This window comes from Harpia harpyja, chromosome 5 (genome assembly GCF_026419915.1).
Source record: "Harpia harpyja isolate bHarHar1 chromosome 5, bHarHar1 primary haplotype, whole genome shotgun sequence".
NCBI classification, from domain to species: Eukaryota; Metazoa; Chordata; class Aves; order Accipitriformes; family Accipitridae; genus Harpia; species Harpia harpyja.
The window spans coordinates 58,614,539-58,640,078 of NC_068944.1; the positions used below are offsets into that span (position 1 = coordinate 58,614,539).

At 40.0% G+C, this 25,540-nt stretch overlaps 1 protein-coding gene and 1 non-coding gene across 8 annotated transcripts in view; one reads left to right on the forward strand and one right to left on the reverse strand.

Annotated features, from left to right (window-relative positions):
• Positions 1–25,540, forward strand: part of OXR1 (oxidation resistance 1) — a 305,008-nt gene that overhangs the window by 51,720 nt on the left and 227,748 nt on the right. The gene's annotated exons all lie outside the window — the stretch shown is intronic.
• Positions 10,927–11,009, reverse strand: TRNAL-CAG (transfer RNA leucine (anticodon CAG)). Its single transcript has one exon. It is a non-coding gene; the product is annotated as a tRNA-Leu (tRNA).

Sequence of the window (25,540 nt, forward strand, 5' to 3'; positions counted from 1 at the left end):
TATAGAGTTATCAGTGCTGCCACAGATGAAACCTAGTCTCAATTTAAAACCACTCTAGTTTAAATTAAACTTAAATGTGAAAGGCACGCGTGACAATCAGCACCTAATAGAGCTAAGTGGCATCACCTAGATTCTACTGCATTTTTCACATGTAAGAATAGCTACACTGGTGGTCAGAAATACATTTTCTCTCAGGGGTTGCTTGCCAGATACATCTCTGAAACCTTCCGAAGCAGAACTGGAACCACATAATGAGAGCTGTTGTCATGTCCTACAGACTTTTTCAAATGCTTCTGGCAATTACATGATTTATCAGATGTCTCCCTTTCTTTGGATGCTTTTTAAAATCCCTGCCCACAATCATAACACTATATCAGAGCAAAAGGGTTTTCTCCCTGTATCTTTCTTTCCTAATAAAAATCCAAATATCCTGATAAAACCCAAACCTCATTTCACAATGTGATATGCCTGCATCCTGCTTGTATGTATAAAGCCCCGGGGTTAAATTTTCAACGTGGTAAATAGTAGATATCTGCACAAATCCCATTGTCTGCTAATGGGATTTGTTCATACTGCTCCCTGACACCTTTTTAAACACTCATACTGGTGATTTATTTTATTACGGTGTTACAGAAAACACTTAGTAAAGCGTGTTCTGATTCCGCATTCCACAACATGAACCAGTCCAAGGGAACGGCACGCACTAAATGGCTACGTCTGTGCTGTATTGCCACAGATAGTGGTCATAGGTTGTTGGCTCTGTATTTATGTGGTCAGAAATTGCCTGTTTTGCTGACACTTTAAAGTAAATGAAAGAAGGCATCAGCACTGCTGGCTTTCTGGCAGGAAGCCCAAGAGCAACTTGGTATGCCTTGTGTGTCTAGCTAATGCCACTTCGATGGAAAGTTTTAATTAAGTGCATGTCTGTGTGTACAGAGAAGAAATCAAAGGCACTTGGGAGAAAGAAAGTGTATCTGCTCCAGACTCATTGAGGAGTAATTTGGTGAGAGCACTAAATGACTTTCCATTAGTTGGAAAATATTTTCTTAAATATTGCCAGAAAGTACAAGAAAATCAGTCTGAAGGGAAGACTATAAAATTAGTCTGCAGATCTAATCCATTTGCTCCATACTTGTTGGAAGATGTCATGGTAGTACAAGTCAAGAGGTGTAGGGTTTGTGAAACTAATCTGATATGCTGGATTTCATTAAGCTCCCTAATTGTAATTATCAGAAGAACACTGGAAGCTGGTTTGCCTACAGCCAATATTTTTGATTTCTCATTTCTGTAACAGTTTCTAAGCTTATAAACATCCAAAAATTCATTGTTAATACAAGTATAATTTTTATAGCAAATCTTAGGTAGCCATATTAAAATTCTAGCTGTTGAAATTGAACTTCTGACATGGGAATTTTAGCTCTGTTTCCTGGTTCTTACAGTTACAGGAAGAAAATTCACTCAGTTCTCTTCAGACTGTCTAGAGAGGTGACTCTTTATGAAAAGAGCAGTTCTGAGAAGTAGGGATAATTCATTTACCACTAGATATGGTGCATGATTTATTTTGGATAATGTTTGGTGTATGATTCGTTCTTCTATCTGCATTATAGCAAAGCCAAAAGAGCCAACCCCGGTGTGTACAGGACTTCTTACGTCATACTGTATTCGCCTTAATCTCTGTAATCTTTTTATGGCCTCAATACAGTTTGACTTCCACCCTTTTATCCATGTTTCAACCAAGGTAGAAAACCTGCTTTATTATTCACTTAACTTTTCTTCCGGAAGACATTGAGCTTTCTCAAGAGCTAATCCAAAACTGCATAACAAACTCCATGAGGGGCTGGGGTTGACCACACAGTCTTAGCTTTTATCCTTATTTGATCTTCCATCTTTAATATAACTCTAAGATACTCTTTGCATTAAATAACCACAGTGAAAGAACAACACCAGTGGCTTCAGCCTTATCATGGCAAACTCTTTAGTTCCTCTATATGACGAGTGATTGGTCAGCTCCTTCTATTCATCTTATTTTAAATGCATATTCTCCTGTGAACTGTACTGTCAGATGAAACCTTCCCTCATCCCTAAAGCCTCTTTTTTTTTTGTCTGTTTCTTAACATGAACAAGGTTATTTTCTGAACACAGAATTCTAGGTCTGATTTCCTAATATCTTTCTCTATTCCTGCTGATCTTTATGAAAAGTGAATCTGAAGTCTTTAATAGATAAGTCTGCTTTCTTAGCATGAATTATAAGATGCCATTTCAGATGTGTATAGCAGATGGGGAGTCTCATGGGAAGGGGAGAAATAAATGCAACAGATGCATCATAAGAACAAAAAAGCTATTTATGAGAATAGCTCCAAGAATGGAAGATGCCATCAAAAGGTTATTTACCTTTTGGCAAGTCATTGCATTTTGCCTGACTTCTTCTAATCTGAGAGACGAGAAATAGTTTGGCATTTATTATCAGAAACTAGTTGCAAACAGAATTATCTTGGTTCTCTGCGTATTATGGAGCAATGCTAGATGCCTCCATTGCTCATGACAAAGACAGACAAAGAAAGGAATCCTTATGGACAACATCATGATAGTCCAGAACTGGGCAACACAGTGAAAGTCCAGAACCCAGGAAAATTAAGTATCTCAGAGTATTCCAATAAAAGTAATGAATGCTGTTGTCTTAAGACTTTTTCTGTGGTCTTAAAACCTTTCTAAGATCAATTCACATTATGTTAGAGCAGTGGTCCCATGCAGAGTGTAGTGAGACATGAGAAACATTGCCCTTATTATAATCCCCACCCCATACACCAGGCTTCTTCATGGCTCCTCAGGCAGTGCATAGGCAGGCTCTGGAATTTGTTGCAGCAGCATGTGAATGCTAAAAATTTCAGGAAACATAAGAAAAAGCTTTTTTTAATGTGAAGGTGGTCAAACACTGCAACAGGTTGCCGTGAGGCTGTATGGTCTCCATCCTGGGAGACAGTAAAAACCCAACTGGTTATGGCCCTCAGCAATCTGCTGCAGCTGAGCCGGCTCTGAGCAGGAGGATGGACTGGAGGATCCCCAGAGGTCCCCACCAGCCTCGGTGACTCTCTAGTCTGTTGCAGGCTATGAAACACAGAGAAATACCTCTATATTATGAAGCCTCTGAACCCCAAATTCCCAGGAGCTGGGAAGCTTTGTCCTACTGTTTGCCCTGCTGTTTGCCACTGTCTGTATTGATTTCTCCCTTAGGGCTGGTCTTGGCCACCATCCCAGAGGATGCTGAGCTAGGCTGACCATTGGTCTGATCCAGCATGGATGTTCTTGTGTGTGTTAAGAGGATACTGGGCTAGACTGCAGATAAAGAGTAAGTCTAATTATGGAGGAGAGGTTATTTAGGAGAGGATGGTAAAGCAATGCAGCTATGCCTGCGATCCATGCAGGGCAGCCCAGGGAGAGTCCTGACATTGATCCATGTTTCTCTCGTGGGCATTGTGACTCAGCGTGGAGATGCTAGAAACCTGTCCAATGCCAGCATCCCCAGTGTGATCCATGTGGGCTGCTGGTGAGGCTCAGCAGCTAAAACACAAGGCAGACTGGTGCCCTGTGCTCACCTCTTCTCTATGAAAACTCAACACAGCTTCCTCTTAATTTTAACTGCGTTTAGGCCAGTTGGTGGGGACCCGACATTATCCAAAGAGCTAAACAAATTGGTGTTTGTGACATTTGACTGCTGGGCAGCTTTGATTTCTGTTATAACACTTATTTAGTTTCACCTGTTTGATAGATAGGACTATCACGTTAACAGATGACATCTTATCAAGGTGTGTGAAAGGTTTGCCACAAACTGTAAAGGCCGCAATAGGAGAAGCCAAAAAGGAAAGATTTGAAATGTGATACTTCTGAAGTTAGAAATGGAAAGGAAAAGTAAATTAAGTTAGAAAAACAAAAAAAAAAACCCCTCCAAACCCCAAAGACTGCTTCAACTGTGAGTCCTTCTTGTCTTTCTTTATAAATGTCAGTTTCTTTATAAATAAACAATTTGCTCTTAAAATAATTGGTGATGACTCAATAGCTCATCTTTATTATTGTGTATTTTAAATATGCAGACTTCAGCAAGTCTAAATCTGTGCTCTTTGGGGAAGAAAATAAGGCTTTAATCATATTCAGACTTAGCCTTCCTTTCATCTGGTAGTTTACTTGCTTTGACAGGTAAATATAACTTTCTGAGATGTGTTTTGTTTTTAAACCCACTCACCTACTTATATAACTTTGCTTACACAGAGATTGTAATCTTTATTTTACCTTAACTGACACCAGTCAGATAGAGAGGCAGGTTTATTGACATTTGCTGTTTATTTATTATATTCCAGTTGGTGTTTATAATATTCTCTCCTGAAAATTAAGTGTTTCTCATATAAAAAGGGAGGTAAGCAAAATTGCACATGACAATGCAGAGGTATTTTTTATTATTGTTATTCAGTAAACCCTACACCAGGTACTGAGTAAAGAATCTTGACACTGCTGTTGCTTGGATATCTTCTGCTTTGTCCAATGCTGATTGCCTGTCGTGGTTTAACCCCAGCCGGCAGCTCAGCCCCACACAGCTGCTTGCTCGCTCCCCCCCTGCAGCAGGATGGGGGAGAGAATCGAAGAGTAAAAATGAGAAAATTCGTGGGTTTGAGATAAAGACAGTTTAACCAGTAAAGCAAAAGCTGTGCATGCAAGCAAAGCAAAACAAGGAATTCATTCACCACTTCCCATGGGCAGGCAGGTGTTCAGCCATCTCCAGGAAAGCAGGGCTCCATCACGTGTAACGGTTACTTGGGAAGACAAACGCCATCACTCCGAACATCCCCCTCCTTCCTTCTTCCCCCAGCTTTACATGCTGAGCATGACATCCTATGTTCTGGAATATCCCTTTGGTCAGTTGGGGTCAGCTGTCCCAGCTGTGTCCCCTCCCAACTCCTTGTGCCCCCCCAGCCTGCTCGCTGGTGGGGTGGGGTGAGGAGCAGAAAAGGCCTTGGCTCTGTGTGAGCACTGCTCAGCAGTAACGAAAACATCCCTGTGTTATCAACACTGTTTTCAGCACAAATCCAAAACACAGTCCTATAGTAGCTACTGTGAAGAAAATTAACTCTATCCCAGCCAAAACCAGCACATTGCCACAAGGCTGTAATATAGCTCTGCTCCTCATTTTAGTTAATGAGAAAGAAAGGTGGGAAAGCATCTAGTTTTGTTTTCTTAGAGGTTGTATGATGTAAGGCTTGTGGGCCGTCCCCTTTGAGGAGGCATTAAAGTACATGGGTGATTTGGTGGGGAGTCTCTGTAGCCGTGCAGCAGGGATGGGGACCATCCACTAATGCTGTGCTGTGTTGGGGAGAGCTGGAGCTGTCAGAGCCTAACACCAGCACTGAAGAAACAGCAAAATAAATTAGTTCCAGTTAAACACGAGTATGAAATTACCACTCTGAGGTAAGGGTGGATACTCCTAGCAGCAAACAGCCAGTGGATTGGCCCACAGTAAAAAGAGACCATTACCTTTCAAAGGGGAATGTGACTTCTGCAAGAGGAGCAAGACTTTGGCTTCAGGACAGGCATGCCTTGCAAATAAATACTGTTTTATTCAATCATTTGCATGTGTTATGAAAAGCACTAGCAGCAGAAAGAATAACAAGCTGCCCCATACTGTGATAATGTCTGTCCATAGGAGATGCACATGTAAGCTTGACTTGCAGCAGGTAGCTTTCTGCCTGTGCTGTCACAAGCATCTCTATGCTATCAGACACAGCTGTGTATTATTTTCACTTTCCAGGCACCCATGTTTCCTCACGCCAAAGCTGCCCTTTGGGCCTGCACCTCTGCAGTGTGGCTTATGCCAGTAGAGACCCAGGACCCCTGCATTGAGAAAAGAGCTTCTGCATACATAATCTTTAATATAAGGATAGACTTGCATTGTCTGAATGGATTCCAGTTCATAAAGCTGACATTTAATGACATCAGAGTTAAGCATCAATGTCCTCAGCAGAGTTAGTCCAGCTTTCATGTTTTAATAACTGTGAACAGCATGGAGCCCCAGGTAGATTCCTTTCGACGTAGATTCATTAGGGCAAAAAAGATCATTAGCCGCTGGTAATGGATTGTTTCTCAGTAAGATAAACGCAAATTCAGGCATGCTTTGAACTGCCAGTATAGGCTTGTTTCAATGACAAAGGGAGCAGGTGAGCCATGGTATCCTGATTATTCCTTTTACTTCTGTTTTAAAAAAAATCTTTGAAGACCACAAAGTGTTGGAAATATACTGTCCTATCCACTAATGAGCAGTGGAAGTAATGAGATATCTCAAAACTCCCTCAGTGTCCACCTACTTAGCATATACTTGGCTGAACTTCATCTCATGCTTTTCAAAGTGATGTGTGGATTTGGTGTCAGGAGAGAAATACTGCACACAGTTTCCATCCATTTCAGTTGTTCAGTCACTCATGCTGAGTGATAAGCACTGATCAGATCTGGGTATCTATTATGCTTTGTGATGAGCATATAATGAGATGGTCTCTGCCTTGCTGTATTCTCCTGTAGTCCATGGGCAACATTCATAAAACCAGGAGAAGAAGAGTTTGGCGACAGCCATTCATTTGCTGGAGAAAATTTTCTATGAAGGAAAAAATACTATGTGGCAATATCCTCTTATGTATGATGGTTCACTGGTAGTAACGGTAGAAGCCTGTTTTGCCCATAAAATTATCTACTTCCGTGAAACCCCTTCAGGGGGGGTTCACATAGGGATTGGGGTCTGCCTCTGTTCTTTCCTTTCTGGTCAATAAGGGCTCTGCTCACAGGTACAGCTCTGGCTGCAGCTGCCACACAGGAATAAGGGAATACTTACTCCTTATTAATTGAGAGATTGTATTTAACAGAGGCTTGCTGAAAGAAAACTGCTCCTTTGGTAAAGCACAACATCTTTCCATGGCTTTTACCTCCTGTTTGCATTGGCATCCTGAAATATGTTTGTTTGAAAAAGTGCATAGTCCCTTTCTTTAAAAAAAAAAAAAAAATTGTCATTCTCTGTATCTTATTTACCAGAAGCACTCCCTTGTGCACCACTCCAGAGACATAAAAGATTTCTGAGCTGCTTGTGGTTCTCTGCTTCTTGCCTTGTGACATTTTCTCACAGGAAATATTCGCAGCATATGCGAATGTTCAGAGTTTGGTCTGAGTCCTTGTGATTAGCAGTGGCGAAGATGTATGCAGTTTTAATTTCAGAAAAAGTTGATCATGTGCTTCCTTTAATAATGGAACTTACTTAAGCCTGGACATCTTGTCTAGCTGATGTGATTATTTTTGTTTTAAATTGACTAGAGAGCTCAACATATTCATGTGAAGAGTTTGAACCTAGCCTCACTAAAGAGTTTGTATATAAAAAGAGTGCAGATATTGGCATGTGACTATGAAATAGCTAGCATACATACTGATAATCAGATTTTTTTAAAAGTAATTGTTCTTCTTTCCCTCAAATGCCTGTCTAGATTCTGTCCAGTCTGTCTTGTGAAAGTTTCTGAAAGACTATTTATGGGAAGAGACTCTCTTCACAGAAATCATTACTATCAGTTAACGCGTGCTTTGCCACAATTTGGTGCATATTCTTAATAGTGACTGTAACCTACATAACATATTAACAAAGGATTTGGCAGATTTTTTGTTCTGTGCAGGCCTTTAGTTCAGGATAAATGATCTGCTAGAGAACAAGTAATTGAACTTTCTACAGGGATTTCTTGATGAAATCCTGTGGTCTTTGTTGTTTATGATGGCCTTGGATTTAACCCTCCTTCTCCCTCTTGTTTTTTGTCCATTATTATAGTCTGTGAATATGGGAGAGTTGACTTGGCAGAATATTGTTTTTTATTGTGTAATTATATTGAAAATCCAAATGAAATCTCATCTGCATACCTAATTCACCCATTACAATGTGTTACTAGAAGGGAAATGCTGTTAACTACAAGCTATACAGAGTTCATGGCTGCAGACTTTTTAACCCATGGCTCTGTGCATCCTGTTATGTTGCTGCTGTTTCATAGGTCCAGCAGCTCCTGTGCAGCCTTGTCCAAAATGGAGATTTGAATCAGGGGATGAAATCCTAGGACCACTGAAGTATATTTTGAACTTCCATTGGAGTTAGGGTTTTTCTTATATGAATGGTGGCTGGACGCCTGTGCAGTTCTCTCTCTCTCTCCCCCCATGCAAGCCTCTCAGTGGGGATTAAAGTACAGGAAGGGACTGTAGAAAAAAGCTAGAGTTCTGAATAGGTGATTGAATGCATAATCTATTTAGTGAATGCCTTCTCACTAGTAGTTTTCTAGGATGCTTAAACCATCTCAAATACTGTAGGTACATCTATTCTGATTTATATGATCTCAATATTCACATTATAACTGAAATGAAGCTAAGGAGGTTCTAGACTCCCAAGTTGCTGTTTTGCTTGTGACATACAATTATTTCATGGTTTTTCTCTCTCTCTCTCTCTGTATATCTCTATCTCAGTTATGTTTTTTCTGCAAACATTAGGAAGAGTCTACACTATCAGTTTAGATGAAATAACTTCTAATAATACTTGGATTGATGCCTGTATAAGGTAGATAATATACTACTATTGTAAATTGTGTTGGTGGGACTTGAAAGACTATAAACAACCAGGATGCTTCATCCAAAATGAATCCCACAGGAAGACCAGCCAACCGTGCCCCCTGCAACTTAAGTTGTAGATTACTGCTTTAGACAGCTGCCTATTGATTTTGTTGTATGTCTGGCAGACCCAAACACACCAGACTTGCTGTGCATTCATAGCAGGCAAATATGCTTCTTTCAGAATTCCAGTACTGGTAGAATTGCTGCCTGGAACATGGAATTAAATACTGATTGAGTATTAACAGTTCAGGAGATGGTGATCTTAACATTGTTTTCTGCGAGGATGTTCTGCAAAACATCCCTGTATATGTTGACGGACTGTAGTGCTGCTTGCCTAGTAAGAATGGATGGGTTAATACCACCCCATGGGCTAAGGTTCTGGAGAAAATCTGTACACAAGGTATGGTAGATAAGTATTTTGGGTAGGTAAGCAACTCTATTCAAGCAATGTTGGTAGCATTTGCAGGTGGAAAGCATTAGTTACCTTTGTTGGAGTCTGTGTTAATACCAGATAAATAAAACACTCCCTCAGTCTGTTCCTTCCTCTGAAATAATTCATCAATTCATCTTTTTTAGCTGCAAATTTATAATGATCTGGTGCTATGTTTGTTTAGAGGTCATTATTGCATGTCTGCTGAGCATTTGCAGTACTGGATATTTAACATTCAAAGCTTATGGCACTAAAAATATTAATATATTAATTCACATTTAATTAATTTACTGATTCATATGTGCTTTTGAGAGGTTTTTAAATTTTAACAAAACAAGAACATAATGCAATATCCAAAGTATTTGGGAGAGCAAATTGAAAGAAAAAAAAAGCAAAACCAAAAAAGGTAGTTTTGACATGAAAGCTGTAGTTTTAGGAAGCATCTGAAGCCAAAACAACAGCTCACCGCTGGCAAAAGGGGGAGAGGGAAGTTCTGGCTTCTCCTTCTCATGCTCTGCTCCGCTCACTCCCCTGCTCTTGCCACTAAAGCAACATTCCAGGTGATTGCCTGGCAGGTGGGTCCCACTCCCTAAAGTAGCAGAAGACCAGCGCGGGGGAGTAACATTTCTTGCTACATCAGTGAGGCATATAACCTGACATCCAGCATCACAGCTAGGGCAGGGAAGATGCAGGGCTAGTGCAGGCACGGTGGTGGGAAGGAAGCAGAAACTCCACCAGATTTTGGGGGCTGGATTCTGAACTGCTCCCTTCTTTAGGCTGAGACAATTAGATTTCCCATTTTAGTTTAAGATCCCATTTTTATAGAATAGAATAGAATAGAATAGAATAGAATAGAATAGAATAGAATAGAATAGACTATTTCAGTGGGAAGGGACCTACAACGATCATCTAGTCCAACTGCCTGACCAATTCAGGGCTGACCAGAAGTTAAAGCATGTTATTAAGGGCATTGTCCAAATGCCTCTTAAACACTGACAGGCTTGAGGCATCAACCACCTCTCTAGGAAGCCTGTTCCAGTCTTTGAGCACCCTCTCAGTAAAGAAATGCTTCCTAATATCAAGTCTGAACCTCCCCTGATGCAGCTTTGAACCATTCCACGCGTTCTATCATTGGATACCAGGGAGAAGAGACCAGCACCTCCCTCTCCACTTCCCCTCCTCAGGAAGCTGTAGAGAGCAATGCGGTCGCCCCGCAGCCTCCTTTTCTCCAAACTAGACAAAACCAGAGTCCTTAGCCGCTCCTCACAGGACATTCCTTCCAGCCCCTTCACCAGCTGTGTTGTCCTCCTCTGGAAGCATTCAAGGACCTTCACGTCCTTCTTAAATTGTGGGGCCCAGAACTGCACACAGTACTCAAGGTGAGGCCACAGCAACGCTGTGTACAGTGGGATAATCCCCTCTTTTGACCGGCTGGTTATGCTGTGTTTGATGCACCCCAGGACGCGGTTTGCCCTCTGGGCTGCTGGGACACACTGCTGACTCATACTGAGCCTGCTGTCACCCCCAGATCCCTTTCTGCAGGGCTGCTCTCCAGCCACTCCTCTCCCAGTTTATACTTGTGCCTGGCATTACTCTGTCCCAGGTGCAGAATCCAGGATTTGTTCTTGTTAAATTTTATCCCATTAATCATAGCTCAAAGCTCCAATCTGTCTAGATCCCTATGCAAGGCATCAAGAGAGTCAGCAAACTTGCTAACGATGCATTCAACTCCTGCATCCGGATCATTGGTAAATGTATTGCACAGGACTGGCCCTATAATTGAGCTCTGAGGAACACAACACCGCTGGTGGCCAGCCGCAGCCCCAAAAGGGAGTTGTCAGAAGTGGGATTCGAACCCACGCCTCCAGGGGAGACTGCGACCTGAACGCAGCGCCTTAGACCGCTCGGCCATCCTGACTCACAGACTACTGTTCCTACTACTGTATAATTCGTGTATTTGTAGATATTTTTAGTGATGCTATATTGTACTATTTTTCTCACACAGAGGATGCTAGAGAATATTCCAAACTAAAATGTATATTGTGTTGAATCTAATGTAACTGTAATAACTGATGTTAATTTGGTTCATGCAGCTGTTTCATTCTGTGAGTACCTGAGTGTTAGTATGTTGAGAAAGAAACAGGGACTGTTGCACATAAATTACTTATGCCATGTAGCAGAAGTTCGAAGGTGTACAGAAATGAATAAAAATGCCGTATGTTGCCCAAGGGCATTGCTTAAGGCTGATTTGATTCCTGTAATGTCTATGAAAATCCCCTTGAGACAGGTACAAGTTATTCATGGTGAGAGTTCTCTGTGGCATTTGAAAGGGGACTGTGACACTGAAACAAATTGTATGTCCCTGTGCTGCATTTTTATAAAAGGAATTCATGTACTTGAAAGCTGCATCCAGGAAGCTCTAAACATACAAATTTGGTCAGGATTTGGGAGTAAAAGTCAATACGGAAGGCAAGAGGTATACTTGTTTGGGAGCATCAGCTTTAAAATCCAATGGCTCTGTTTGGAATGTAAATTTAATAGAAAAATCAAATTTTGGAATGGGACAACCAGAAACTGACTATCATCGGAAATGGCAAGTATATGTCTGGCCCCAAAATGTAATTATTCCCCAGAACCTTAAGGAACAGTGTTTTCCAATGGCAAAAAAGGCTAAAGTCTTTACTAGATTGGTCAGAAATTGATACTGATTTTATGTGGTACTGGTATTGAAGGAAAACAGTTGCTACTGTTTGGAGAAACCAGTTCTTCTGGCTCCAGTTTGTCAATGTCTTCCCTGCACTGGAGACCCCAAAGTGCTGGACCCGGTACTCTGATGCAGTCTCGCTGGTGCTGAGTAGAGGGAAATAATGACTTGTCTTGACCTGCTGGCCACGTCCTTCCTGAGATACACAAGAGTTGACCGAACAAGGCCCTGTCTTGTCCTGACTTCAGTCAGATCTATCTTCAAAGTTGGCCCTGCTTTGAGCAAGGCGTTAGAGCAGGGAAGTGCCAAAGGTCCCCTCAAAGCTAAATTGTTCTGTGATTCTAGAATTATGTGCCATAATTTTGAACCATTTTATGTAGTAACACTCATGAATTGAGAGTATTAATGCTGTATCTTGGACATGCAGTTAATGTGTCCTAAACCTTTGCATTTTTCTCCTTATACTCATTCTAGGGCAGCAAGTAGTCTTGTCTGAGTCGTAACTGTATGTAAAGACTAGCCAATGTAACCAATATTTTTATAACATACTGGAAATTTTATGCTTCTTCTTATGATGGGAGATAGAAGGTATGCTGTAATTTATTTCAGCGTTCCGGTCTTGGAGAAGGAGCAGGCCTGGTTGACTTACTGGGAGGGATTCTTTGATGGGTGGAGGTGCAATTTTACCATATTTAGAATTAGTAATATATTTAAATGCTGTGAAACAGGGACTTGGTATCAAAAGTCACAAAACCTGTTTATATGGAGTCAATAGTTTTGCCCAAATCAGAGTCCTAGCCAACATGGTGGTGATGGGTTTTGTTTGTTTTTATTTTTAAACCATAACTGGTGGAGTCTACAGAAACAGAACTATTAGAGATTTGGTAAGTCTTCTTGCCCGCCATAGCAAGATGGCCAGAGTCCAATAAGCAGAAATAGAGATGGCAGAGGTATGGCCATCAAAGGCGACTCATAGAGTAGCAACTCCAGAATGAGCTGGGGTTGCAACCTACACCCTTTCTCCTATCAGCACATAGGTGTTTGGGTCTTCAGCCACCAGCTCCAAAACCTTATGTTCACTACTTCAAGACACAGTGATGATGTAAAGCTGATTAAATATATCTTGAATGGCTGGGAAAATTAACTAAATTGGACTTAATTTAAGTCAAGTCTAAGTCTTGTTAAAGATAACATTACCCATTGGCTTCAAGATTCGTGGATTGCACAAGGAAGGCTCTTCTTGCAGAACTAAGTGTGTACCAAACATACAGTGATCTCAGTGAAGAATCAGCCCAAGCCTACTCCTGGACAGCACCAGTGTCTCCTTTACCAGTGGGAATTTTTTGGCCCAGAACTTCAGTAATCAATTGTCAGGCTGCTGCCCGAAAGTCTGCTGATCTGGCTAACTTGCTGGTCAAAATGTAGTGGTACTTAGTATGCAAAGGGTGGCTTCAGCTCTGATTGCTGACCCATGACTCGATTTCATATAGCAGTTGCCCTACTGACTGAATTGAGCTCTAGTAAGCGAACTGGAAACCTCAATAAAAATTGCATATTTATAAAGATGTATGTATTCCCCAACTGCTTTGACACAGACTTAACTAACTGCCTATCCATCACATAGCCAGACTTGTTGGACTTGAGGCTGGAGGTTGTTCTGTTGCAGGATGTTGATGGGCTCCAGCAAATATGTTCCTCAGCCACTGAAAAGAAAGTCCCTGGGAAGTGAGGTGCATTGGTATTAGCCATTGGAAGGGTTAGCTCTAGTGGTTCCTGAGTACATGTTCTGATGATAGCAGGTGAAGAAGAGGAAACTCAGTCCTGTTAGGTATCCTTGCTGATATTCCCTCATATGTCCTTATGCTGGTGCCCAACCTAAAATTTCGATAATAGGCTCCTATTCTTAGCCAATTGGAGAAAATCTGATTCCATTGTGCATTATTTGTGTATGTAACAAAAAGCAGTACAAACTCTTGAGTTTAGTTTTCAGAATATCTGATGACAGCCGACATTGTTCTAGAAGGTTCAATGAGATAATGGAAAATACTGAAAAATAATTTTCATGTGGCTTTGCATAATAAAATCCTTACTAACGATTCGTCCTTTGAAAGCACATTTGAAGAATCAAGTTAAGAATAATGCTAACCCCATATAAGCTAATGTTAAAATATCGGCAATGATGTCAGTTGATGAGGTTCATGATTTTGTGGATGTTACATGATGCTTCATAAAACTCTTTACAATTAGAAAGGGAAACAATGTCTGTAAATTTTGGTTTTATTTTGGGCAAAATTCAGAAATAACAGGTAGCAACAAAGGAGTTTCCAAATTCAGAAGAGTGACCAGACTGCACATGGATGTGGGTGCACAGTTTTTTCTGATTCTTCTTCAGCTTCTGAGTGTCACTCCCTAAAAACTTTCTGCAAAAAGAGATTTAACCCAAGACCATTTACAGCTGAAATGAGGTGCAGAATGATGAGTTAAGCTGGCAGGTCTTGGGGCTGTAACCTTCTCACCCAGCACAGCTGGGAAGAGAAAGTAATAAATACCCATCACCTAAGCTTACATCCGTACAACCCTGTCAAAAACCAATGAAACTGCAGGGGTCTGAGGTTAGTGGTGCTATGCAGTTTTAATACTGAATTTGAAATTGTTCTCGTAGATGTCATGGTAAAGCTTACTGTGCTGTAGTGATTTACACTGATGTCAGTGTACAGTAGCAGTTGATGTATTTAAATGCTCGGTCGAGCATCCCCAGCACTGGAGATAAAAGGCATCACAACATCCCTTGATATCAAAGGCCTCTCTTCCACCTTTTTTATCCATCCTCTGTCACTCAGTAGTCCTTCCTTGGCCATTCTGGGTTTCTGTCCTGCTTTAAGCAAAGCCACTCACAAAGTGAGAACATCTTTTGTGCTTTTGTGCTGTTCTTTCTTTGAATAGGAGAGTTGTTTTCCTCCTTATGTTCCAGGGCTTTCCCTGTGTGCCCTGAAAGAAATACTTAGTAATTCAAAAAGAATGGCTGAATCCTGTGGGACCAATGCATCTCCTTCAAAAGAGAAAGTGGAGTATGTTATTTGGATGATAATGAAGTTAAATGTGGTTAAATAGAGATTTGCTTTAAAAATATGATGCCTTTTCAATATTTTTATAACTTCACATTTTGCCCCTAGTTCTGCAAATGCAAATATGCTTAAATTTACAGGTATCACTAGTCCTGTTGTCGGACCTTTTTTGTTGCGCAAACAGTAATACAAAGCAATGCATAGACTCAAAATGTTGCCAGGAATCCGGGAAGCTCTATTCCTGCTCTCTATAATCTTTAGGGACCAGACTCACTCCTTTATATTAAAAATATATTTATATCTGTAGCAGAAACAGACTGCAAGCTAGAGACAAGACTGCTGTGCGTCGGGACCGTGTTGTCTCAGCTGCCAGCTGTCTTTGCAGCAGAACTTCAAGTCTTGTCGTGGTCACAGGTAGGAATGGGCTTGAATAGTAACAGAGGCATTATCCTGGGCATATTCCATCCATTCTAGCAGGAATCAGAGATTTGAGGGGTGCAGCTGAGAAAAAAAAAAAAAAAATCTTTGTTTATTCACATGGGTCTTCTCTATAAAATAACTCATCCTCAAAACACCTTACAAGTAAGAATGCTCATACACCTCCTTTGAATTAAGTACATTGCCTTAAATTCCCCACATTAGTAAACTGCATTTGAAGATATGAAGCAGATTAAAAGTGTGGAACCCTGTGGTGTTTATAGGAAATAGCATAGCATGTCTGCGCTGTCTGCGATGATAACAGAAAATGCCTCAGGAGCGTATGTAATCAGCAGGATCCAGAAGAGGTACAGCATCCGTGTGTGTGGCAGGGGAGGGAGAATTCCTTCTGTCCCCTGAAACTGATGCTGAGTATCCGCTTTTTTTTTCCTCCCAAATCACTATTTCATCATGAACTTGAGCACCAGCTGGAGAGCTCTTTGCTCAGTGATTGGTGCCTGTTCAGCTGGAGTAACTTTTTTTCTTAATACTTTTAATTCCAAAGCATAAATTGGGGAGTTCTCCAAACAAAAAGATAGAACTGCCTTTATTTTAATGATCATATCTGCTGTTCACAGTAGTCATGAGTATGGGCTTTTGTTCCTGTTCAGGGTAAGGCTTTAACAGCTGTGAGGATAGTGAATGGATTTCTTATCCACTTTCATTAGAACAAATTCAAATGAAGAGCCAAGCTCAGTCCTGTTCCTGACCTGTCCTCTTCCTGTCCAGCAACGTTTCAACTCCCAGGGATGAAAGTAGTTACATTTATGACTATAAATACAGAGTGTGGATATGGGTGTGTATTTAACATGGCTGCAGTAAAAAGTAATTTGAGAGCTGACACTGGGGCAGAACATGACTTGCAAAATCCTAATTACTAATTGATGAGTAAGCATCTAACCTGACTTTCAGCTTCCAGCTCAAGTGTTCTAGCAATGAAAAATATCCTTGTGCTTGTTTGGAAAAGAAAAAAAAAGAGAATCTGTAAATCATTGGAGATGTGGTAAGCATGGAAACTCGTAATGACAAAATAACTATATTTTATTATTAACAGTGAATTTATTTTAATTTTTAGATGACAAATTCCTAAAATATTTCAAGCACAAATGCACATTTATACTCTTTTAAGTTCTGTCCTTATGTTAAGTTCTGTCCTTATTTATAAAGGCAATAGCAAACAAACTATTGAACCTGAAGGAGCTAAGTGTTGCAGCCTTGTGGTAATTAATTGATGTTAAAAGAACCAGATGATGTTCTGTTTCCCAGACTCTCAAGTGGAAGAACCAGGGATAAAAGTAGTTTATCGCCTAACCTGTGCTGGAGGCCCTGTGTCCTCTCTTGTCGCTTTCCAGGAAGGCTGAGACATGAGAGAGAAGTTTTAGCTTAAACTTGGCTAAAAGGGGGTTTGGCTGCAGACCTGGCTGTGGAGAGCTGGATGTAACAGAAAGAGACTTAGTGAAGGGGGAGCTCAGGAAGGGCTTTCCTCCTGCTAGCTAGAGGAGGGAGAACTGTATTACTGTAGAGTATTGCAGGTGATTGGATCTTCCAGATATTTGCAGGGTAATAAACAAACTTTGAAGAAAGGACAATAAGCTAACTGTAGCTTGGTTTCTATCTCCATGTGATAAAACCACTTCCTACTTAGTAAAATTCTATGAAAACTGTAAATCCCAGGCCTGTTGGCACTGGATACCAGCTGCGCTTGGTACCTCCTTTTGCATATTCCAGTCTTTCTGTCCTCTCCAGGTGGAAAGGATGGGGTCTGCAGCCATTTGCTCTCTGATACACAGGTGAATGTTGCTTCTTAAGTGCAGAGGACAGAGGTAACAAGCTTCCAGCTGATTTTATATGGGCTTATGTGCAATAAAAGAGTGCAACAAGTGCAGCACTGCTAATTATCACACAATGATGATAATGATAAATAATAATGATACAATGTATATTATATAATAAAAATAGTAAAATGTCTAATGATTAGCATATTAGAAAGTGTGGAAGATTTCTTAAGAGTGTTGTATGTTTGGAAAGTGGGGTTTGTTAGTGCACTTGTCAGTAGTAGAGTCTTGTGACTGTTACGCAGTACATGAGAGACACAAGCAATATAAGTGTAAGATGCTTAGCCCTTCATTGTGTACAGAAAACAGTAACCCAGTAAATGGCAAATATTGGCCATCCCCTTAGAATTACCTCTTTTTCTAAAAGCAAGATCTTTACACACTTACTTCCCTTATCCCAAAGAGAGATAGTATCTTCTTTTCTTTCCCTCAAAAGACTTTCTATTTGCATGATTAATATGTTTCTTGCATATTGTGAAGAGGGAATCTGCTTCACTCTGATATCCATGCTGACTCCCCATCATTTGCTGTCCAAACTAACATAAGGACTATTTATGTTTGCAACAAAAAGAAATCATGCTGGTTTTGAGTGTGGTTTTCTTGTTGACATTTTAGAAACTGTTTCAGGCTCTTCTTAATATTTAGACAAACTAAAATGTTGCTTTTTGTGGTGTTGCTGTTGACATTTCCTAAGGGAATTGCTGAAGATGTTAACAACTTCCCAGCACAGGCATGCTGTAATGGAATAGTTCTTTGCTTGTGGCCCTGACACAAATTCCCCTTAACTGATGCTTTTGCTGAAAGTAATGTGATTGTGATAACTTATGTGAGTTGGGGTAAATGTGAATCAGTCCTGGCTATTTGGGGGAGCATAAATGTCTGCTAAACTCCTTAGTGTTTTGCTTCTTGCAGATATAACAAGCAGAAGGTGCCAATTCATTGTGTGCATCAGAGCCCCTGTGTGCTGCACAAACATCTGCAGTGCAGAGCGGGAAGAAAGCCCACGAGGAGCATTGGTAATTGGCTAAGTCTGACAGCCAGGAGAGCTTGTAACTCAACCAATAGAAATTGGTCAGTTAGAGGCTTGGCTAATTTTGAAGCCAGTAGCCACAAAAAACAATCACATAGCAGAACTTGCCCTTATATGTGTAATGTATGCCCCAAGGGCACTGTGGATTAGACACAGATTGATGTTATTGTGAGTTTGCTTTTTTAAGCCATGCTTTTGAACCTGTGTACTGCTGTGTATTTCATATCTGGTCAGTACAAACAGTGCATAATTATGTTAGCAATTAACCCAGGACTATCCATTTAGAGAATTTATTTAACCTTTTATGTGTGAAGGTTTTGAAGACTCTTCAAGCAGTTTGGGTTTTGTTCTGGAATCCCTGATTAAAAGTGTGAAGCTCTTACATGCAACCCCACAGCCAGCTCAGCCTGTGGTCTGTATTAAAAATAGCCACATTGTGATCTACAAGAATCAGCTATAGCTTACAATCTTTTAGCAGTACAGTATCTTTTTCTGACTGGTCACCATGTATTGCAGCTATGGAACAAATTTTCGTCAAAACACTTTGCTGTTTTAAAATCTTTTCAGTTGAAAAGCATTTCTGTTTCTGGGATTATCCTAACCTCAGCTCTTATATCCTCTGCATTTTCAGTGAAATTGTAGAGAAACTTGTTTGCAAGACAGTCGTGCAGCAGCATTTTGGCCATGTTGTTTGTTCCATTTCTTAGCCCTTCAGCGGAGGCTTGGGGAGAGGCAGCCTTTGTTGGTGTGCGGCTGTTTCCCTGCGTTGAAAAAGAACAAAAACTGTCAGGAAGAAAGATATTCATCCTAAGGGTAGACTCCAGTTACATTAAATAGAATAGCAGCCACTTAGAGATGGGACTGGAAGGCAGCCAAAAGGACACTGTGAAATTTTTCAATAGTCTGTCCCTATGCCTGTCTTCCAGTGATCAACAGAGAATGTAATTTCAACCTTCAAACTATTCACTGCAACCACAGGGAACTGAATGCTTTTCCGGCTCTATTTTAAAGAGTGTTGTAACCTAGATGAGAAGATACTCTTCTCTCAAACGTGCTTGCTGTTCTACTCTTGCAGTAAATCATTGCAGATATTACTACTTACTGGTTTAAGTAAATTGTCCTTTTGACTGTCTTGTATGTGTTTCATAAGGAAACAGTTTGGCCTTGACCAGGGGATATAACATAATTTCCATGGGTGTTTTGATTAAGGATTTCTCAGATGGTCCTTGCTGCTTGTAACATCAGGTGGAGGTGGTCAGCCTGGAATCACCAAGTGAAGTCATGTTTTGAGGCATTAGTGTAGTGACAAGATCAACTGGCTTTCCTTGTAATGGCTGCAAAAGCATTTAATTATATGCTGTAACTTCTTTATCAAAATCTCTCAGATTTATGTTTGTAAAGGCAGATAGCCCGTGATTTACAGCAAGATTACAGCCTCACGAATCTCCAGCAATTTCAGGCATGTATTTGCAGTAAAATCTGTTCCTTCCTTGGGAGAGGTCTGTGTAGCCTCATGTCATTGTATGTGAGGTGTAACCCATTGAACCTGTTGGTTCATCTCAGCTGAAGTGAGATCAGAACCTGGTCTGCTGTCACTTGGTTTCAGGCACTGCTGTTCCCTCCCCAGTGGGATCTCTACATATGTCTTCTGAGGGAGAGGAGGAGCTGAGCCCTTTTCAATTTTAAAACATTGCATTTTAGTGAAAGTGGTGATATGAGGATGTAAAAAAAAAAAAGTTGCATTATCTAGATGGTTCCTTAATAAAAAATCTCCTTCCTACTGTCAAATATTTGGGATCGTCTCTGTTAAATTATGTGTATTCTAATATTTGTGCAGTGCGGTGTTTGTGTTTTCTGCTGAAATGTAGAGTTGTATTTGTAATGCCATTTAAAAAAAGGCAACACCCTGCCTCTTCTTTCTATACATATTGGTAGTGAAATAGTTGCTTCAGTAAATAGGAAAGCAAAGAGTTGGGAAGTGCCCTCTGTGAATATGTTTTGGATGTAAAGAAGTAAAGATGACATTCAGCTTCAGAAAGATGACCTGTAGGATTCAGGAATTTAAAATCATAGGTGCAATAGGTATACATAGGGGTTCAGTTACCATTGAATAGTGATTTCTCAAAGCCTTTAAGGTACTTTATTCTCAGCTTCCCACAGAGTAACCTGCTCTGTTTTGCAGGTAGGTGTCAAAGTACAGGGAGGTAAATGATCTGCCCAAAGTCCTGTAGTCCTGCCCAGGCCATGGACAATCCCTGAAAGAGCCACTAAGTATGGCACTTATTATGAGATATATGGGGTGTTGCACAAATGTAGAGTCTTGTCTAAAGTCCCCAGCGACCACAGCTAGTAATTATGAAGAGCAGCAGTTACCACTGTGAGTAGTCCATTAGCTTCAACAGAAACTGCATTGGTGGATTCAAGAGTAAAATGTGTCCTTCTATTTTTTTCATTAAATGGAGGTAGGGCTGCATTCTGCAGTGCTAAAAATCTGGATTTATGACATGTTAGCAGCTAAAGTGCTCTTCAGGCCAGATAGTTTTACCCAATAAAATTTTTTAAATTTTTGGCAGATAGAGGAGAAAGAGCCATTTAATAGCCACCTTTAAATTCGTTATTTGGTAAATGCACTAGAATCTAGCGCTCTGGCCCAGATTTCTGTCTCTCACTGTGCTTCTGCAGAGTCTGTTGCTTCTAAAGACCATGATCTATGAGATGAAAATAATGACAGATGTTTTCTGTAACATGGATGGCATGGCTTGCTGGCATGGGACTCCAGGACTTAAAACAGGCACTGCTGTTAGCCATGTCCATCCCGGGGGTTCTTCGGGAAGACAGGGCATCATTCAGCCAGAGCTGCATCTTACACCTCAGCGTTACACAGGCCTGCAGATGCTGATTACTTCCCAATCTGTTTGTCATGAAATGTTCATAAAATTTTCTATTATAACTCCTTTCTGAAAACATCTAGTTGGTTATAAATACTCTGCTTTCCTTTTTTTTTTTTCTCTCTCTGTGCAAATTATGGTAAATAAATGAGGGCCAAGAAGACTGAATGAATAAAGGAAGGAGACAAACAAAAGAGAGGTGAAAGGAGTGGGGGGAGTATGAAAGAGTGAATAAGAACGAGGGACAGAGCTGAGAAAAAATGAAGTTACATATGTATAAACATTTTGGTGGCTCTAGGAAAATGAATAGATTCAGGATTATAAGTTAAGGAAAGAGGTTGCACAACAGAAATCGAAGTGTTTTAAATATGGTGAAAACACTCCAGGTATCTTACATCATAGTAATAAGTTTTAGTTTCTTCTGAAGTATTTAAGTGTAGAAAATCAGATTAAAGCAAAAATAGAAAAAGGAAAACTGAATAGTGGACTGCAGAATGAAGGAAAAGGTGATCAGAAGAGGAAGAAGAGCAGAGAGGGAAGGCTGCCTAACTTCGCTTTGCTCTAGTGCATTTTATGCTCCAGGTCAATATTTAGGGCCCCAAACATTTTCAGACTGCCTCTCCTAGTACTGTTTTTTAAGAACGCAAATACTTTCTTAAATCATTTTGTGGTTTTCATTCTTTTTGTGGTATGATTCAAAATACAGTAGTTAAAAGATTTATTTTGTATACATTGTAGCTGTCTTTCCTCATTCCTCTCTCCCTTCACAGAACTATGCATTTTTTTTACAAAAAGGGAAAAATAAGACTTTTTTTTTTCCTTTAGGAAAGAGGGCAGCAGTTAGCATAGCATAGGGAAGTGTGGACTAGCTGGACCTTGAAATTTTCAGTAGCTAATTCTCCAGTTTTTTTCAGGTACAAGGTACCATATTCAGTTCTGGGGTCCCCAATACAAGACATGAAGCTGTTGGAGCGGGTCCAGAGGAGGGCCACAAAAATGGTCAGAGGGCTGGAACACCTCTCCTATGAAGAAAGGCTGAGAGAGTTGGGGTTGTTCAGCCTGGAGAAGAGAAGGCTCCAGGGAGACCTTATTATGGCCTTTCACTATATGACAGGGGCTTATAAGAAAGATGGAGAGAGACTTTTTACAAGGGCCTGTAGTGACAGGACAAGGGGCAATGTATCTAAACTGAAAGAGTTTAGACTGGATATAAGGAGGAAATCTTTTATGATGAGGGTGGGGAGATACTGGACCTGTTTGCCTGAGGAAGTTGTGGCTGCCCCCTCCCTGGAAGTGTTCAAGGCCAGGTTGGATGGGGCTTTGAGCAACCTGGTCTGGTGGAAGGTGTCCCTGCCCATGGCAGGGGGAGTTGGACTAGATCTTTAAAGGTCCCTTCCAACCCAAACCATTCTGTGATTCTATGAGTCTATATTCCTTGTAGCTCAGGGGCTCTGACCTCTTGAACATCAAAAGGTTTTCTCTATTGATTAGCTTAGTAATTTATAAAGTTTTAATAGTTCTATTGGTATTTATCTCTTATTTGAAAGGAAATTCTCCATTTAGACAATTCTAAACCCACCCTTAGTATCTCTTCAGTAAAGGTTGTACTAGAAATATTATTGTTACCTTGGTATCACATGATATCACTGCAATGCAAAACCCATTGACAGAGGAACACAAACAAAACCCGTAACAGAACTCCTGTAGCATGACTATTGTGGAGCCAGAATAACACTCTTTGTATGTGATTCTTTTGGGCTTTATTTTTCTAATAAATTTTCTGTTTTTCAATTTTACATCTAACATGCCTACGTCTATAACACTGTGAAGAAGATGATAGAGTAATTGAATGAAAAAATCTTTCAATTTCTTTGTGTATCATGTTTGTTCTTTTCAGCTAATAAATGGACCTGAGCATTGATGTTCTTGAGTATGAAGGTAACCCAGCTCAGGGTGATGATGCTGATTCTGAAGAAAATGTTTTTGTAATTAGCCTTACAAGGAAGTTTCTTGATTGATGTTTGCATTTTGTTTTGTTATAGGCAATAATAAGTGGATGCAATGCTTCCAAAGGTTAGAACTGCAAAGCCCCTATCTGGGATGACGCTTAAGAAACCATCTGCTAGATGTTTCTTTGTACCATATTATCTGGTAAAAGCAGGAGTTAAGGAGCATCCAGAGTTGCTTAGCACCTGACAGGATAAGGCCCTCTAAAATTGCCTTTTCCTATCCCCAGCTTCTGAATCCATTTCCACTGACATTTTGAATAATTTTCTAACATGGTAGCTAGACGATGCTTGTCCTTGTTTCAGTGAGAATGTTCTTTCCTAAAGTGAAATTTTAAATATAGTCTCAAAACTGTATCTATTTTTTCTATGAGTATGAGATTAATCTTCCTGTTAGGTTTCTTCTGCTCTTAACTTTGTCTCCTATCTGTAGCTGTTTTCACATTAATGTCAAGTTTACACTGTTTTATGGTTCAAAGTAAGTGGTATTTTGGGTGGAATGGAACAAAAATCCAGTGTAAATGAGCTGATCTGATAATATGCCAAAAAATAACCAGTTATTTCACTAGAAGTACGTTTTCCGTATTCTTAGAGGCTGTAGAATTTCAATCAGTAGTGTTAAGAACAGAAGATAGAATTATAATATAGGTCACTTATTAGTGAAGATTTAATTTCCTATACTGAAATGTAACTAGGTAGTGAAATATCAGTGATATTGTCTGTCATGTGATATGGAAACATGTGCCTATTTGCGTATATGCTGTCTCCATGTATAGTATTACCTTCACAATAATTGTTTAATTTGGAGGTTCCTTACGTAGTGTTTGGGTTTTCAAAACAGCATATCTGTCTAATCTTCCTGATCAGACCTATCTGTCTGGTCAGCTCTGTGAATATATAAAATGCGCATCTGATTAATGAGTATTTTGTTGCTAGGGCCTGATTTTCAATGCCAGTTTGAGAAAGCTGACCTGTGTCTGTACAGGGGAAGTAAAGTTGTGCTGGTTCTTGATGTTCACAATGTAGAAGAGGTCGGTGGGAAATACAGACAATGTTATGTTTGTTTGAATCACTAGGAAGTGGAAGAGCAGCAAAAGGATAAAGTACACAAAACAATGGATGGCATTAGAAGAGATAATTTAATGCCCATACTACTTTTTGTATTATAAGGCAAAACATTCATTTAAAAGAATTTAAAAGGTGATGGTTTTATGCCTACCAAAAATATATATACTTTTAGAACACAAAAAGTAATTAATCTGGGGAGCTGATGCCACAGAGGCAAAAGGTCTAGGGAGTTCAAAATGGCCTTCATGTTCACTCAGCAGTAATGAAACACCCAAGATTTTGTTAAAACAGGGTGATGTTTTTTCTAAAGAATAGCAGAAAAATCCTCATTGCTCAGGGAATGAAACTTCTGGCTGACTACAGTTTGGAGGAAGCTTTCCTTGGGTTCTGCTCATTGGTGCTGGCTGCTTGTCAATAATAGGACCCCCATTCTCACCCTGGATTTCTACACTGGTTTTTGTAGTGTTTTAATTCCCTTTATGCAATGGGGCTAAATCTGGACACAGAACCCTAAAAGCATTGTCTTCTGCCAAGGTTACATCTAAGGTCATGGCCAAGCAAAGAGTAGAGTGCAGACACCACAGCTAGAGCCCACCACTCCATCCACTTCCCATTTCTGCAGTGAAGGAAAAGCTTATTAGATGAAGGTCTAATGAGTCACATCAGCTGGCATTTCATCTGCCATAATAATGGACCACAGTCAAAACATAATAACTCATATTTCTGTGTGCGGTGTTTATGTACAACTGAACAAAAATTTACTCACAAAATTAAGACATGTATTGCTATTATTGCCTCTTTGTTTTTGTTCTAGTTTCTCTTGGGTCATAAAGAGGGTGTGCCTTTTTAGTTCAGCATAGAATTACTTCATCTAATAGAATGGTTTTTGTTTTTTTTCCCTGATTATTTTTGTTTTGCCTTTATACAATAGTTAAATGTTTGCTCCATTGTACTAATGAAAGATGTTGAGTTTGGGTTTTCAGTGCTGACGTGCTGCTTTATTACTGCCTACTGCATACCCATCTCCATCATCTGTTTGTTCTTAAACTTGCCAATTCTTTTTAATTTGTTGCTTTTACATGTCTAAATGGATCAGTGATACCACGAGGCTGAGTGGGATTGTCCCAGTCTTCTTGATTTCTTTCACCAAAATTACTGACTTTTAAACTCTTTTTCAGCATTTAATAATAGCCATTTTTGATATAACAAAAAAAGAGAGCCTAGACTTATAAGAATATTCCAAAGAGGCTATAAAACAGACTATCAGATTACTTTTCACTTGAAATGATCATAGTGATAGAGAGTTGAAAAGAAAATCTGCATAACTTTTCAAACAGGAAAAGAAAAAAGACAAGATTGATATCATTATATCAAAT